General features: G+C 37.2%; 2 long non-coding RNA genes across 2 annotated transcripts; one reads left to right on the top strand and one right to left on the bottom strand.

Moving 5' to 3' along the window:
* Window positions 1-6,917: 6,917 nt before the first annotated feature.
* On the bottom strand, window positions 6,918-8,793 carry LOC127011737 (uncharacterized). The gene is made up of 3 exons (XR_007765017.1): window positions 8,722-8,793; window positions 7,572-7,851; window positions 6,918-7,512 (listed from the first exon to the last, which is right to left on the bottom strand). It is a non-coding gene; the product is annotated as an uncharacterized LOC127011737 (long non-coding RNA).
* A 5,291-nt stretch (window positions 8,794-14,084) lies between these two features.
* LOC127011738 (uncharacterized) lies at window positions 14,085-17,438 on the top strand. Its single transcript, XR_007765018.1, has 2 exons — window positions 14,085-15,136; window positions 15,871-17,438. It is a non-coding gene; the product is annotated as an uncharacterized LOC127011738 (long non-coding RNA).
* The last annotated feature ends 1,033 nt before the right edge of the window (window positions 17,439-18,471 follow it).

Raw genomic sequence — 18,471 nt, 5'->3', positions numbered from 1 at the left:
TCAGGAAGGTCGCGAGTATTATTTAAATCAAATAGTTTACAATGCAGTTACGTACCCTTTAGCCTGTCCCTTCTTTTCCCCGGGAGCTCCTCAGGATAAGATGACCCAACACGCACGCCTCGCGTGTAGTCCTTTTGTTGGCCGTCTTTCCATGCGAGGTACCTATGGTTGGGCGGAAGCGCTTGGCTAAGTCATCAATAGCTACAAAATAAAACCCATTTTTTCGTCTATGTATGTAAATATTTACCTTTGCTTACGTTTTGTTCTTAGTGATAACCGATAGTTTAGTGATGTGAGACAGCGGAGTTCTCGATATTTTACGCTGCTGTGGCATTAGGCGTACTCTGCCCTGAAAAAGACTGGGCTAGCGGCTCTACCACAAAAACGCGGTCGTCCCGAATGAATCGCAAGAATATGGCGTCTTGTGATGCTGACATATTTTTACCCCTGAAAATTACCAACGCTTATTCGTTCAAATTAATAAAGAACAAAAACTGTTTACTCTTACTTAAATGTTTCATTTTTCTTTAAAGCCGGCTCCTTTTACGGCAAATAATAGGGCATTTTTCACGACAGTGCTTCCAACATTTTGCAAAGGCGGCATTTTAACATAAAATTTTTGGCAGAAATAGTTTTTATTTTTACTACAATATTAAGTATGGTACTATAAATAATTCGTTAACAAATCATTTTGATAACTACTTTGAAATGTGGTATTTTAAAGTTCAAAAAAATTGGTAACAATACAGGCTGCATAATTTGCAGATCGTTTTTTTAGTTCGTTTTTTCAAGGTTTATAAAATGTTTTTTTATTTAATATAAAACGAAGTATATTTATATTGCAGACCGTTTTTTTAGTTCGTTTTTTCAAGGTTTATAAAATGTTTTTTTTTTTAAATGACACGAAGTAAATATAAAAACTGCAGAATGCATTTAGTTCATAGGCTTCATTAGTTTTATCCTAAATAAAATTTTATTCTTGGCAAGCATTTATAAATTGGTTTATTTTATCAAAATATATGTAACACTGAGATTTTAAATTTGTAATTTTAAAAAATTAATGGGAAGGTATTTCTGTGACACCCCATATAACATCACGATAGTATCAGTGTAAACTAATTTCATATTCAATAAGCTTAAGTGTTACTGGTTTTCACTTAATACTTGACTAAAATTAACAACAATTTTATAAGTATTAAAATTAATAGAAAATATTTTTTTTTTATACACATTGTTCAGTCCCATAGTACTTGGTTCATCCACACAGCTGATAGCCCTGTCAACTGCATACAAGACATCTGGAAACTCGACGGAACCGCTACTGAAACAATATCTTAGCCCTTTTACCTTCTGTCCATTGCGAACCATTTTTGTATAAAGATAATTAATGAACAATACTGAAGTGTACACATTATAAACTAATAAATAAATGTTAAATTGTTATATTTGAACTACTCCCAAGAGCACCTCTTACTATGACAGCCATATAAAGCACTTTCGGAACGGCGTCACAACAGAACATGCTGGCCCATGAGGGAACTCTTGCTTGAAGTTTAAAAATCTCAGTTTAATCTTTCAATCGTTGGTGGTAAAGCACAACACAAATTGCGATCGTCTTCGCACCAACCGTTGTGTTGATGGCTGCCGACGAACGTGTCCATATGACATAACTGACAGCGCTCAAGCTTAGCGGAAACTGCGTGGACTGGCCAGAATATTGCGACTCCTTCACTCGGTAAATTTATCAAAATGAGTAGTTAGACCATATTTAACTGTTTAATTTCCTCAAGGAATCACTGCCAGCTGGTCGAGATTGCGACTTTCATCAAATTCCTTTGACAGCCTCTAATTACACTTTGCGTTATAACATTCCATGCGTGGTCCTCTTCAATCACATGAACATGTTGTACTAGTTGCCAACCTTGAGCAAGGAGATGCCCGATGATATCTGATCCATGATAAATGGATAAGTCAAACCCGCATTGTCTCATACAAGGATCACACTAGACGCCATTGAAAATTGTTCGGGCACAAGCAAATTTGGATCATTACAACCAGACACTACCAAACGTATCTCGGTTCATAATACCCACGGGCAACGAAGTCCCCTGTGCTCCGTTGCCCACCCTACAATGGTAATCATATCATTCGTCGATGTCAGCGATGACTAAGCTTGGATTGCTTCGATTATGAACCGTTGTTCATTCACCTCACCAATTAGCCCCCTTGCTAATCCAAATCTACAATGTTATTCTTCTGCAGCCTTCCATGCAACGCGACAGAAAAAATCTTGTTAGCTACCACACGGATTATTGTCTGTCTCACATATACCAAAGCAATTGTTTTCGCCTCAAAATTGGAAATACATCAACGGACTCCAGCTATACTACCGATCAAAGCACTTAGATCTTATCATCGGAGCCGACCTCATGACGGGACTCATCGTTCCGGAAACCGGAATCAGAACACCAGACGAACCTCTTGCACAAAATTCTCACCTAGGTTGGATGATACTTGGCAAATTCCAGGATTCAATCCACACATTTAATATTCGCTGTCATCAAACCGCCCTGGATACCGAATCTCTGTTGTAGAATTTCTGCGAATCTGTCCCGAACCGATGACTTCTTCTTTAAAGAAATGCACACACGTCAACCAAAGTTTAGTCAGTCAAAGTTTTATGGTAAGTCTACCTTTCAAATAGAATTTTGATTCCACGATGGTCCTGGGAAAATCACATTCAGTCGCTTTAAATAGGTTTCTTCAATTAGAGCAGCGTTATAAACAGGATCCAGACAAATGGATTCGCTATAAGAAGCTAATTCGAGTATGTTTTAAATTGGGACAAATGGAGTATTTTTAAGTCAGGAAAAACTGTTGTTATCGCTCCCGACACTTTATTCTGAATGATCTTTTGAATTAAGTATAATTAAGCCTCGGGCCGCGACGTCTTTGGTGGTAGCGCTGCCTTTTGTATATAAATCTTTTTGTACAGGGCATAATAAACGAATATATATTGCCTATATGCAAGCGGCTCTGGTGAGAGCCGAGCGTGTTATGCACATATGCAAGCGGTCACTGCACGGAACATATGCTGTCTATAAAATAGACAGTTACCACCAAACAGCGCAAGATGAACGCGAAAATTATCCACTGGCGGAAGAGGTCTTAAAGCACAAAATCTACGTCGACAATATTCTTTCTGGTGATCAGACTATCTTAGGAGCACAAAACAAGACCTTACAAATCCAGAACGCTCTTAACCCGCAAATAAGGAATTGAGAAAATGGTCTAGCAACGACCTAGCGGTCCTAGGCCACATTCATTCATCAGACATTTGCAATAACACTTCACGATGCTGGGATACATCTGATACAATCAAAACATTATGATTAATCGCTCCTCTTCTCATTTCAGGAAATATAATTCTAAAGGAAGTGGCAATGACACAGCTACACTTCGAGAACGACCGCAATCACTTATTAGGATGAAACGACTAAGTCCCCAGTTCCATCGCTGGCAAATGGATAAGGTTTCATGTCAATCTGAAGGACATTATCAAAATCCGAATAACTTGCAGCATACGGTATACGCCAGACTTTAGCCACGGTTATCAGTTGCACGCTTTCTGCGACGGGTCCACCCCCACCGGATTCATAATTTTTCACCACTCTTATCACTGCAAAATCCGAAATCTCTTCAACGAAATCTCTCACTATTCCGATAACCGAGGCGCTGTACTGGCAACAAAACTGACTAAATGGGTAGAAGCAAACAATCATTGGAAAAACGCTCAAATCTCCGAAACATACTGGACGGTCGCCAGTACCGTTCTCCACTGGATCAAAGAATATGTTACTAGATGGAAAACGTTCGTCGCTAATCGTGTTGCCTACATTCTGGAGCACAGCGATCCAAACTAATAGAGACATGTTTCCACGACAGACAGTATTACAGCGGGGTCTATCCCAATCAGAAATCTCCATCTGTGATCTCTGGTGGCACAATCCATCATAGTTCAGTCAACACACACATACAGAAGTACCGAACATAAAGTTTGATGAGCAGTCCCTTGCAGCAAAATCTCTACGGATTCGTGTTTGCACCCTACACCCAGGTTGACATTAAAATCATTGAGCGGTTTTCGACTTGTACCAAACTTGTTCGAGTCATAGCATACATACTGCGCTTTTGTCACAACGCTCAATGGAAGAAAACCAGATCTCACAATCAGCTGTCGCCTGAGGAACTGGACAATGCAAATCGACGAGTCGTATAAATAGTGCAAGCCGAAATTTTTCAATTTGACATCTACGCGATCCTTGGAGAAAATCATCTTCCTCCTAAGAGCATCCTAAGGAATCTCACTCCTTTTCTCAACGAAGGCATTTAACCCGGTCGCGGTCGTCTTAAACATTCCAAGCATTCAATCATCTGACCGCAGCGTAATTTTTTACAGAGCTGATAGTCAGCTCAGTCGTTTAACTACTCTTACTATAACAGCCGTATAGAGCATTTTCGGCACGGCGCCACAACTGAACAAACATAAAAATCAGATAAAAAAAATTACATAATTTGGTCTATTATTCCAAAATTTAAGTGTCCTGCCGTGTTATTCGGTAATCGGTATAATCGATATAAACATAAGTTGATAACGTCTGACTGAAAACGTGGTATTTGAGACAGTTTGGCAAACAGATGCTGGTAATTTTTATTGTTCTGCAACAATACAATTTATTTTAAAATGTTGGAAAGAAAAATATATAAAGTTTACTTACTCTTCAATATTGCAGAGGATCACGATTTCTTTCCGAATTCATCTAAGAAGAGTAAAGGATATACTAATTCGTCGCCCTTCCCCATATATGAAATCCGAGCCAGTAAAAAATATACTTAATTATTTTAAAATCTCAACAGGATATGTTGAGAAATGAAATCCCAATACAAAATGTACTATAAATAATAAAACTCATTTTGCGGATGAGATCTCATTTTCCGCAGAAGCGAACTTGTATTTATTCTTATAATTTTCTTTCCAACAAGCATATATCTTAGATCGAACACAGTATAAAATTAAATATATAATTCTTGGGCCGATCGCTAAATTCCTGTTTGCCTCAACCTTTACCTTAATATTGGAGAGATTACAAAGACAATGATTTTGTTGGGGTTAAAGTTTTATTGCAATCTTTTTCTGTTCTTGTAACATGTAATATAAGATATTCCGTATCGAACAGTCTCGATAACTTATGAGCATTTATAAACTGTTCAAGTTTTGCAATTAAAACTGTTCCGTCTCATTTTTCCAACACATATCTCTTGATTGTCTTGGGTAATTTTATTCTACCTTATATATTATGGTCCCCTTCCACTTACTCACTTCCTCACTCAAATTAGATCAGCTCCGGTTTCCAAATATTCTGTTAACTTGGATTTCAGAGGGTTATATTCAAGTGCCTCAGGTCGGTGATCTAGGGCTTTTGCTGTTTACTCTGTTTAAAATTGATCTTCCCTCTATCAAAACTCCCTCTCGTGTAGAAATGTAGGCCGATGACGTTAGACTTTCTTCATCATATAATAATATGGAGTCTGGTTACTGCTTGAAGTCAGATATTAATAAATTCCAGGAATGGTGTCATTACAACCTTTAGAGTTTAAACTATCCCTCTATAGTAACTCACTCTCGTGTACAAATGTAGGCTAATGACGATAGGCTTTATTTATCATATAATAAATAATATAAAGTGTAGTTATTGCTTGCAGTAAGATATTAATAAATTTCAGTAACGTTGTCATTACCTTTTGAGTTTAAACTATCTTAAATGCAACGTCTATGGACCGAATACACTTAGTTAACGCTTTAAGTGCTCTCCTGGATCCAAAACTTAAACTGAACTGGGATCAAAACGTCAGTTTGCTTTCTTAACCGATTATATTTCTATTGATTAATTTGCCTACTCAAAAAAATCGTAGAGTTATGCCAGGTACTATTTTTATGCATAACCCTATTAAAGGCCATATTGATTCCGTTAATTTAGTAAACCACCTAACCTTTAATGATCCTGTTAAACTAACGTGTAATACTGACTTATTAAATTGCCACGATGTACATCAAATTTTAGTTTGCACTAGCCTTTTCTTATTATAATTAATTATAACGCTCTAAACCCTTTTATTAATTGAAAATTAAATTAAAAAAAAAATAAATTAATTTTTATTTACACAGATAAGTTAATCGACAACTTCTGACTTCAAAGCTGTTCCTGACTTCATATTTAATTTGCCTGCTTTTAAAAAACATTAAAACTTTGGCAATCTTTGTTTTTATTAAAGGCCGGACGACCCTTTTGATTTTCTAATATAAATATTGCCGCGACACAAATTAGGCGAAATGAATTTAGGGCGCACTGAAGTACACGCACAGGGGTGTCACCGACACCGGCAACGGATTTGGGGACGGTTGGTTTGGAAACGAACCCACAAACCGTAGGTGTCAAAGAAATTCGACCGATTACCGAAAAATGAATAGGGCGTATACATACACTTAATAACGAAAATCGAATAATTATCGATTTTTTTTACTTATTTGACCATTTACTTTTTTTTTAAAAAAAAAGCGTACTTGTATTGAAAAAAAAAAGAAAATTTAATTTTCGAGAGCCCTCCCAAGCAGTGGTTACCAGAATGCGGTTGCCCAGAGTAAATCTTTTGGAAATGTCGATATTTTCGCGAATGAATCGCAACAGTACCTATGACCTATGTTTTACTTTTACTTAAATATTTTTTTCTTCTACATCCTCCAAAAAATAGGACTTTTTCACGACAGTGCTGCGTTTTTTAAGACAGGTTTTTATAATTTTTCTCAATAACTACAATTTTTTTTACCTCTAAATTTTTACTAGAATCAGGTTTTATTTTTAACTACAATACTAAGTACCGCACTAAAGATAATTCGTTAACACAACATTTCGACATATTTTCCGAAATTTGGTATTTAAAAGTTCGAGAAAATTTTTACCACTGTCAGGCTGGACGGTGTGCAGACGTTTCTTTACCTATTTTGTTCAAGATGGTTTATAAAAAAAAAATGTGTATTTTTAGAATTTATAAGTGTTTTCTTAAATAGAGTTTTATTATTAGCAAGCATTTGTAAGTTGGTTTATTTCATCAAAAAGACGTCTGTGACACCGGGATCTGCTTTCCGGGAATAATTTAGTTGGAAGGGAAAAAGGACGTTAAATGGAAACAAGTCAAACATATTTAATTAAAGAATATTTTTTAAAAATCGTAATGGTAAGCGCCGTGGTTTATTTGCGGCTACTCTTGTTGTGGTCGCCACGTGATAAATCCACGTCAATTTCGCTCTTCCGCGTCGCTGTCGCTAGCAGCCAGCTGTGCTGTGTTAAAGCTAACATCCAAATTAAGAGAAAATGCCTAACTCCCCTTTGAGGGCCACTGCTGTTGCAAGGGACTTCATACACGTCTCAATGGATTTGATTCGAAATGGCTAAGCTGTAAAAGTGTCAATTAGCATTGGGTCAACATACAAAATTTTTTCCACTTTTACCCACTTGTAAACAAATTCACTTGCGGCCAGTGGGTCGCTCTTTTTACCCTAGCAAGACTCCACCAAACCGCGATTCCACTATCATCCTTAGTTTAAACGCTGGCAGCTTATATCAGCCAGTAAACTACGTTTTTTTAAGAGCCTGGACCCGTCATTTTATCGCTGGACTGCATAAAAGGTGGTTCAAGAAAGAACCAGTATCATCAAGGCGGACACAACCAATCAATACAAACCATCATGCAACTCTACGCATTTATTAAAGACCAGGAGCGGTTCAACGCGACCTATTTAATTGTATGTTCTGATTATCGAAAGTTGGGACCAGGGGAGTACCACAGCTGACATCGCTGGTTGTTACCCCCATCAGGTCGTCAAGCAATATTCATACTAAAAACACTAACACACAAAATACTGTACTATAAAATACTAGCTACTACTAAATACTAGATTTTATAATGTTGCAAATTCCCTCTTGCTCCCTGAGCAAACATCCTCTTCGCATTTTCTCTGTTCACAATGTCGTGCATGCGCTAAAGAAATCGGAAGTTTGCATAAAAACGGACAGACGGACAAGTAGTTGAACATGACTAGACTGACTGTTCTATGATGCTGATTAAGAATGTACATATTTTCTTTATCGTCGCGGTAAAGTGTCCTTCGTTGCCTTAAAGGGAAATTATAAAAAAAAATCGATCTAATTAACATGTCAACATCAGGAAATTATTAAAATTGCTTGAGAAGAACATTAACTTTAAGTTTTAGGCAAAGATTCTATTTTATAAGATTGGAACTTTAAAGTTGATGGGTTAGGTAGACCACCTAGCAACTAGATCCCTATCCTTTAAGCGCCACCTCTGTATCATCTCCTTGGATTTTTCCAATCCATTCGACAAAATAACTCTATGAATGGAAAGTAGGCCTCAGAATCATAAACTATGCCACCAACTTCATGAAAAATAAAAAAATTATTGTCTGTCTCACATATACCAAAGACATTGTTTTCGCCTCAAAATTGGAAATACATCAACGGACTCCAGCTATACTATCGATCAAAGCACTTAGATCTTATCATCGGAGCCGACCTCATGACGGGACTCATCGTTCCGGAAACCGGAATCAGAACACCAGACGAACCTCTTGCACAAAATTCTCACCTAGGTTGGATGATACTTGGCAATTTCCAGGATTCAATCCACACATTTAATATTCGCTGTCATCAAACCGCCCTGGATACCGAATCTCTGTTGTAGAATTTCTGCGAATCTGTCCCGAACCGATGACTTCTTCTTTAAAGAAATGCACACACGTCAACCAAAGTTTAGTCAGTCAAAGTTTTATGGTAAGTCTACCTTTCAAATAGAATTTTGATTCCACGATGGTCCTGGGAAAATCACATTCAGTCGCTTTAAATAGGTTTCTTCAATTAGAGCAGCGTTATAAACGGGATCCAGACAAATGGATTCGCTATAAGAAGCTAATTCGAGTATGTTTTAAATTGGGACAAATGGAGTATTTTTAAGTCAGGAAAAACTGTTGTTATCGCTCCCGACACTTTATTCTGAATGATCTTTTGAATTAAGTATAATTAAGCCTCGGGCCGCGACGTCTTTGGTGGTAGCGCTGCCTTTTGTATATAAATCTTTTTGTACAGGGCATAATAAACGAATATATATTGCCTATATGCAAGCGGCTCTGGTGAGAGCCGAGCGTGTTATGCACATATGCAAGCGGTCACTGCACGGAACATATGCTGTCTATAAAATAGACAGTTACCACCAAACAGCGCAAGATGAACGCGAAAATTATCCACTGGCGGAAGAAGTCTTAAAGCACAAAATCTACGTCGACAATATTCTTTCTGGTGATCAGACTATCTTAGGAGCACAAAACAAGACCTTACAAATCCAGAACGCTCTTAACCCGCAAATAAGGAATTGAGAAAATGGTCTAGCAACGACCTAGCGGTCCTAGGCCGCATTCATTCATCAGACATTTGCAATAAAACTTCACGATGCTGGGATACATCTGATACAATCAAAACATTATGATTAATCGCTCCTCTTCTCATTTCAGGAAATATAATTCTAAAGGAAGTGGCAATGACACAGCTACACTTCGAGAACGACCGCAATCACTTATTAGGATGAAACGACTAAGTGCCCAGTGGCACTTATATCGCTGGCAAATGGATAAGGTTTCATGTCAATCTGAAGGACATTATCAAAATCCGAATAACTTGCAGCATACGGTATACGCCAGACTTTAGCCACGGTTATCAGTTGCACGCTTTCTGCGACGGGTCCACCCCCACCGGATTCATAATTTTTCACCACTCTTATCACTGCAAAATCCGAAATCTCTTCAACGAAATCTCTCACGATTCCGATAACCGAGGCGCTGTACTGGCAACAAAACTGACTTAATGGGTAGAAGCAAACAATCATTGGAAAAACGCTCAAATCTCCGATACATACTGGACGGTCGCCAGTACCGTTCTCCACTGGATCAAAGAATATGTTACTAGATGGAAAACGTTCGTCGCTAATCGTGTTGCCTACATTCTGGAGCACAGCGATCCAAACTAATAGAGACATGTTTCCACGACAGACAGTATTACAGCGGGGTCTATCCCAATCAGAAATCTCCATCTGTGATCTCTGGTGGCACAATCCATCATAGTTCAGTCAACACACACATACAGAAGTACCGAACATAAAGTTTGATGAGCAGTCCCTTGCAGCAAAATCTCTACGGATTCGTGTTTGCACCCTACACCCAAGTTGACATTAATATCATTGAGCGGTTTTCGACTTGTACCAAACTTGTTCGAGTCATAGCATACATACTGCGCTTTTGTCACAACGCTCAATGGAAGAAAACCAGATCTCACAATCAGCTGTCGCCTGAGGAACTGGACAATGCAAATCGACGAGTCGTATAAATAGTGCAAGCCGAAATTTTTCAATTTGACATCTACGCGATCCTTGGAGAAAATCATCTTCCTCCTAAGAGCATCCTAAGGAATCTCACTCCTTTTCTCAACGAAGGCATTTAACCCGGTCGCGGTCGTCTTAAACATTCCAAGCATTCAATCATCTGACCGCAGCGTAATTTTTTACAGAGCTGATAGTCAGCTCAGTCGTTTAACTACTCTTACTATAACAGCCGTATAGAGCATTTTCGGCACGGCGCCACAACTGAACAAACATAAAAATCAGATCAAAAAAATTACATAATTTGGTCTATTATTCCAAAATTTAAGTGTCCTGCCGTGTTATTCGGTAATCGGTATAATCGATATAAACATAAGTTGATAACGTCTGACTGAAAACGTGGTATTTGAGACAGTTTGGCAAACAGATGCTGGTAATTTTTATTGTTCTGCAACAATACAATTTATTTTAAAATGTTGGAAAGAAAAATATATAAAGTTTACTTACTCTTCAATATTGCAGAGGATCACGATTTCTTTCCGAATTCATCTAAGAAGAGTAAAGGATATACTAATTCGTCGCCCTTCCCCATATATGAAATCCGAGCCAGTAAAAAATATACTTAATTATTTTAAAATCTCAACAGGATATGTTGAGAAATGAAATCCCAATACAAAATGTACTATAAATAATAAAACTCATTTTGCGGATGAGATCTCATTTTCCGCAGAAGCGAACTTGTATTTATTCTTATAATTTTCTTTCCAACAAGCATATATCTTAGATCGAACACAGTATAAAATTAAATATATAATTCTTGGGCCGATCGCTAAATTCCTGTTTGCCTCAACCTTTACCTTAATATTGGAGAGATTACAAAGACAATGATTTTGTTGGGGTTAAAGTTTTATTGCAATCTTTTTCTGTTCTTGTAACATGTAATATAAGATATTCCGTATCGAACAGTCTCGATAACTTATGAGCATTTATAAACTGTTCAAGTTTTGCAATTAAAACTGTTCCGTCTCATTTTTCCAACACATATCTCTTGATTGTCTTGGGTAATTTTATTCTACCTTATATATTATGGTCCCCTTCCACTTACTCACTTCCTCACTCAAATTAGATCAGCTCCGGTTTCCAAATATTCTGTTAACTTGGATTTCAGAGGGTTATATTCAAGTGCCTCAGGTCGGTGATCTAGGGCTTTTGCTGTTTACTCTGTTTAAAATTGATCTTCCCTCTATCAAAACTCCCTCTCGTGTAGAAATGTAGGTCGATGACGTTAGACTTTCTTCATCATATAATAATATGGAGTCTGGTTACTGCTTGAAGTCAGATATTAATAAATTCCAGGAATGGTGTCATTACAACCTTTAGAGTTTAAACTATCCCTCTATAGTAACTCACTCTCGTGTACAAATGTAGGCTAATGACGATAGGCTTTATTTATCATATAATAAATAATATAAAGTGTAGTTATTGCTTGCAGTAAGATATTAATAAATTTCAGTAACGTTGTCATTACCTTTTGAGTTTAAACTATCTTAAATGCAACGTCTATGGACCGAATACACTTAGTTAACGCTTTAAGTGCTCTCCTGGATCCAAAACTTAAACTGAACTGGGATCAAAACGTCAGTTTGCTTTCTTAACCGATTATATTTCTATTGATTAATTTGCCTACTCAAAAAAATCGTAGAGTTATGCCAGGTACTATTTTTATGCATAACCCTATTAAAGGCCATATTGATTCCGTTAATTTAGTAAACCACCTAACCTTTAATGATCCTGTTAAACTAACGTGTAATACTGACTTATTAAATTGCCACGATGTACATCAAATTTTAGTTTGCACTAGCCTTTTCTTATTATAATTAATTATAACGCTCTAAACCCTTTTATTAATTGAAAATTAAATTAAAAAAAAAATAAATTAATTTTTATTTACACAGATAAGTTAATCGACAACTTCTGACTTCAAAGCTGTTCCTGACTTCATATTTAATTTGCCTGCTTTTAAAAAACATTAAAACTTTGGCAATCTTTGTTTTTATTAAAGGCCGGACGACCCTTTTGATTTTCTAATATAAATATTGCCGCGACACAAATTAGGCGAAATGAATTTAGGGCGCACTGAAGTACACGCACAGGGGTGTCACCGACACCGGCAACGGATTTGGGGACGGTTGGTTTGGAAACGAACCCACAAACCGTAGGTGTCAAAGAAATTCGACCGATTACCGAAAAATGAATAGGGCTGTATACATACACTTAATAACGAAAATTGAATAATTATCGATTTTTTTTACTTATTTGACCATTTACTTTTTTTTTTAAAAAAAAAGCGTACTTGTATTGAAAAAAAAAAGAAAATTTAATTTTCGAGAGCCCTCCCAAGCAGTGGTTACCAGAATGCGGTTGCCCAGAGTAAATCTTTTGGAAATGTCGATATTTTCGCGAATGAATCGCAACAGTACCTATGACCTATGTTTTACTTTTACTTAAATATTTTTTTCTTCTACATCCTCCAAAAAATAGGACTTTTTCACGACAGTGCTGCGTTTTTTAAGACATGTTTTTATAATTTTTCTCAATAACTACAATTTTTTTACCTCTAAATTTTTACTAGAATCAGGTTTTATTTTTAACTACAATACTAAGTACCGCACTAAAAATAATTCGTTAACACAACATTTCGACATATTTTCCGAAATTTGGTATTTAAAAGTTCGAGAAAATTTTTACCACTGTCAGGCTGGACGGTGTGCAGACGTTTCTTTACCTATTTTGTTCAAGATGGTTTATAAAAAAAAAATGTGTATTTTTAGAATTTATAAGTGTTTTCTTAAATAGAGTTTTATTATTAGCAAGCATTTGTAAGTTGGTTTATTTCATCAAAAAGACGTCTGTGACACCGGGATCTGCTTTCCGGGAATAATTTAGTTGGAAGGGAAAAAGGACGTTAAATGGAAACAAGTCAAACATATTTAATTAAAGAATATTTTTTAAAAATCGTAATGGTAAGCGCCGTGGTTTATTTGCGGCTACTCTTGTTGTGGTCGCCACGTGATAAATCCACGTCAATTTCGCTCTTCCGCGTCGCTGTCGCTAGCAGCCAGCTGCGCTGTGTTAAAGCTAACATCCAAATTAAGAGAAAATGCCTAACTCCCCTTTGAGGGCCACTGCTGTTGCAAGGGACTTCATACACGTCTCAATGGATTTGATTCGAAATGGCTAAGCTGTAAAAGTGTCAATTAGCATTGGGTCAACATACAAAATTTTTTCCACTTTTACCCACTTGTAAACAAATTCACTTGCGGCCAGTGGGTCGCTCTTTTTACCCTAGCAAGACTCCACCAAACCGCGATTCCACTATCATCCTTAGTTTAAACGCTGGCAGCTTATATCAGCCAGTAAACTACGTTTTTTTAAGAGCCTGGACCCGTCATTTTATCGCTGGACTGCATAAAAGGTGGTTCAAGAAAGAACCAGTATCATCAAGGCGGATACAACCAATCAATACAAACCATCATGCAACTCTACGCATTTATTAAAGACCAGGAGCGGTTCAACGCGACCTATTTAATTGTATGTTCTGATTATCGAAAGTTGGGACCAGGGGAGTACCACAGCTGACATCGCTGGTTGTTACCCCCATCAGGTCGTCAAGCAATATTCATACTAAAAACACTAACACACAAAATACTGTACTATAAAATACTAGCTACTACTAAATACTAGATTTTATAATGTTGCAAATTCCCTCTTGCTCCCTGAGCAAACATCCTCTTCGCATTTTCTCTGTTCACAATGTCGTGCATGCGCTAAAGAAATCGGAAGTTTGCATAAAAACGGACAGACGGACAAGTAGTTGAACATGACTAGACTGACTGTTCTATGATGCTGATTAAGAATGTACATATTTTCTTTATCGTCGCGGTAAAGTGTCCTTCGTTGCCTTAAAGGGAAATTATAAAAAAAAATCGATCTAATTAACATGTCAACATCAGGAAATTATTAAAATTGCTTGAGAAGAACATTAACTTTAAGTTTTAGGCAAAGATTCTATTTTATAAGATTGGAACTTTAAAGTTGATGGGTTAGGTAGACCACCTAGCAACTAGATCCCTATCCTTTAAGCGCCACCTCTGTATCATCTCCTTGGATTTTTCCAATCCATTCGACAAAATAACTCTATGAATGGAAAGTAGGCCTCAGAATCATAAACTATGCCACCAACTTCATGAAAAATAAAAAAATTATTGTCTGTCTCACATATACCAAAGACATTGTTTTCGCCTCAAAATTGGAAATACATCAACGGACTCCAGCTATACTATCGATCAAAGCACTTAGATCTTATCATCGGAGCCGACCTCATGACGGGACTCATCGTTCCGGAAACCGGAATCAGAACACCAGACGAACCTCTTGCACAAAATTCTCACCTAGGTTGGATGATACTTGGCAATTTCCAGGATTCAATCCACACATTTAATATTCGCTGTCATCAAACCGCCCTGGATACCGAATCTCTGTTGTAGAATTTCTGCGAATCTGTCCCGAACCGATGACTTCTTCTTTAAAGAAATGCACACACGTCAACCAAAGTTTAGTCAGTCAAAGTTTTATGGTAAGTCTACCTTTCAAATAGAATTTTGATTCCACGATGGTCCTGGGAAAATCACATTCAGTCGCTTTAAATAGGTTTCTTCAATTAGAGCAGCGTTATAAACGGGATCCAGACAAATGGATTCGCTATAAGAAGCTAATTCGAGTATGTTTTAAATTGGGACAAATGGAGTATTTTTAAGTCAGGAAAAACTGTTGTTATCGCTCCCGACACTTTATTCTGAATGATCTTTTGAATTAAGTATAATTAAGCCTCGGGCCGCGACGTCTTTGGTGGTAGCGCTGCCTTTTGTATATAAATCTTTTTGTACAGGGCATAATAAACGAATATATATTGCCTATATGCAAGCGGCTCTGGTGAGAGCCGAGCGTGTTATGCACATATGCAAGCGGTCACTGCACGGAACATATGCTGTCTATAAAATAGACAGTTACCACCAAACAGCGCAAGATGAACGCGAAAATTATCCACTGGCGGAAGAAGTCTTAAAGCACAAAATCTACGTCGACAATATTCTTTCTGGTGATCAGACTATCTTAGGAGCACAAAACAAGACCTTACAAATCCAGAACGCTCTTAACCCGCAAATAAGGAATTGAGAAAATGGTCTAGCAACGACCTAGCGGTCCTAGGCCGCATTCATTCATTAGACATTTGCAATAAAACTTCACGATGCTGGGATACATCTGATACAATCAAAACATTATGATTAATCGCTCCTCTTCTCATTTCAGGAAATATAATTCTAAAGGAAGTGGCAATGACACAGCTACACTTCGAGAACGACCGCAATCACTTATTAGGATGAAACGACTAAGTGCCCAGTTCCATCGCTGGCAAATGGATAAGGTTTCATGTCAATCTGAAGGACATTATCAAAATCCGAATAACTTGCAGCATACGGTATACGCCAGACTTCAGCCACGGTTATCAGTTGCACGCTTTCTGCGACGGGTCCACCCCCACCGGATTCATAATTTTTCACCACTCTTATCACTGCAAAATCCGAAATCTCTTCAACGAAATCTCTCACGATTCCGATAACCGAGGCGCTGTACTGGCAACAAAACTGACTAAATGGGTAGAAGCAAACAATCATTGGAAAAACGCTCAAATCTCCGATACATACTGGACGGTCGCCAGTACCGTTCTCCACTGGATCAAAGAATATGTTACTAGATGGAAAACGTTCGTCGCTAATCGTGTTGCCTACATTCTGGAGCACAGCGATCCAAACTAATAGAGACATGTTTCCACGACAGACAGTATTACAGCGGGGTCTATCCCAATCAGAAATCTCCATCTGTGATCTCTGGTGGCACAATCCATCATAGTTCAGTCAACACACACATACAGAAGTACCGAACATAAAGTTTGATGAGCAGTCCCTTGCAGCAAAATCTCTACGGATTCGTGTTTGCACCCTACACCCAAGTTGACATTAATATCATTGAGCGGTTTTCGACTTGTACCAAACTTGTTCGAGTCATAGCATACATACTGCGCTTTTGTCACAACGCTCAATGGAAGAAAACCAGATCTCACAATCAGCTGTCGCCTGAGGAACTGGACAATGCAAATCGACGAGTCGTATAAATAGTGCAAGCCGAAATTTTTCAATTTGACATCTACGCGATCCTTGGAGAAAATCATCTTCCTCCTAAGAGCATCCTAAGGAATCTCACTCCTTTTCTCAACGAAGGCATTTAACCCGGTCGCGGTCGTCTTAAACATTCCAAGCATTCAATCATCTGACCGCAGCGTAATTTTTTACAGAGCTGATAGTCAGCTCAGTCGTTTAACTACTCTTACTATAACAGCCGTATAGAGCATTTTCGGCACGGCGCCACAACTGAACAAACATAAAAATCAGATCAAAAAAATTACATAATTTGGTCTATTATTCCAAAATTTAAGTGTCCTGCCGTGTTATTCGGTAATCGGTATAATCGATATAAACATAAGTTGATAACGTCTGACTGAAAACGTGGTATTTGAGACAGTTTGGCAATAAGATGCTGGTAATTTTTATTGTTCTGCAACAATACAATTTATTGTAAAATGTTGGAAAGAAAAATATATAAAGTTTACTTACTCTTCAATATTGCAGAGGATCACGATTTCTTTCCGAATTCATCTAAGAAGAGTAAAGGATATACTAATTCGTCGCCCTTCCCCATATATGAAATCCGAGCCAGTAAAAAATATACTTAATTATTTTAAAATCTCAACAGGATATGTTGAGCATTTATAAACTGTTCAAGTTTTGCAATTAAAACTGTTCCGTCTCATTTTTCCAACACATATCTCTTGATTGTCTTGGGTAATTTTATTCTACCTTATATATTATGGTCCCCTTCCACTTACTCACTTCCTCACTCAAATTAGATCAGCTCCGGTTTCCAAATATTCTGTTAACTTGGATTTCAGAGGGTTATATTCAAGTGCCTCAGATCGGTGATCTAGGGCTTTTGCTGTTTACTCTGTTTAAAATTGATCTTCCCTCTATCAAAACTCCCTCTCGTGTAGAAATGTAGGCCGATGACGTTAGACTTTCTTCATCATATAATAATATGGAGTCTGGTTACTGCTTGAAGTCAGATATTAATAAATTCCAGGAATGGTGTCATTACAACCTTTAGAGTTTAAACTATCCCTCTATAGTAACTCACTCTCGTGTACAAATGTAGGCTAATGACGATAGGCTTTATTTATCATATAATAAATAATATAAAGTGTAGTTATTGCTTGCAGTAAGATATTAATAAATTTCAGTAACGTTGTCATTACCTTTTGAGTTTAAACTATCTTAAATGCAACGTCTATGGACCGAATACACTTAGTTAACGCTTTAAGTGCTCTCCTGGATCCAAAACTTAAACTGAACTGGGATCAAAACGTCAGTTTGCTTTCTTAACCGATTATATTTCTATTGATTAATTTGCCTACTCAAAAAAATCGTAGAGTTATGCCAGGTACTATTTTTATGCATAACCCTATTAAAGGCCATATTGATTCCGTTAATTTAGTAAACCACCTAACCTTTAATGATCCTGTTAAACTAACGTGTAATACTGACTTATTAAATTGCCACGATGTACATCAAATTTTAGTTTGCACTAGCCTTTTCTTATTATAATTAATTATAACGCTCTAAACCCTTTTATTAATTGAAAATTAAATTAAAAAAAAAATAAATTAATTTTTATTTACACAGATAAGTTAATCGACAACTTCTGACTTCAAAGCTGTTCCTGACTTCATATTTAATTTGCCTGCTTTTAAAAAACATTAAAACTTTGGCAATCTTTGTTTTTATTAAAGGCCGGACGACC

This window comes from Drosophila biarmipes, unplaced genomic scaffold (assembly GCF_025231255.1).
Source record: "Drosophila biarmipes strain raj3 unplaced genomic scaffold, RU_DBia_V1.1 ptg000007l, whole genome shotgun sequence".
NCBI lineage: Eukaryota > Metazoa > Arthropoda > Insecta > Diptera > Drosophilidae > Drosophila > Drosophila biarmipes.
This window is presented reverse-complemented; position numbering and strand designations above follow the sequence as displayed.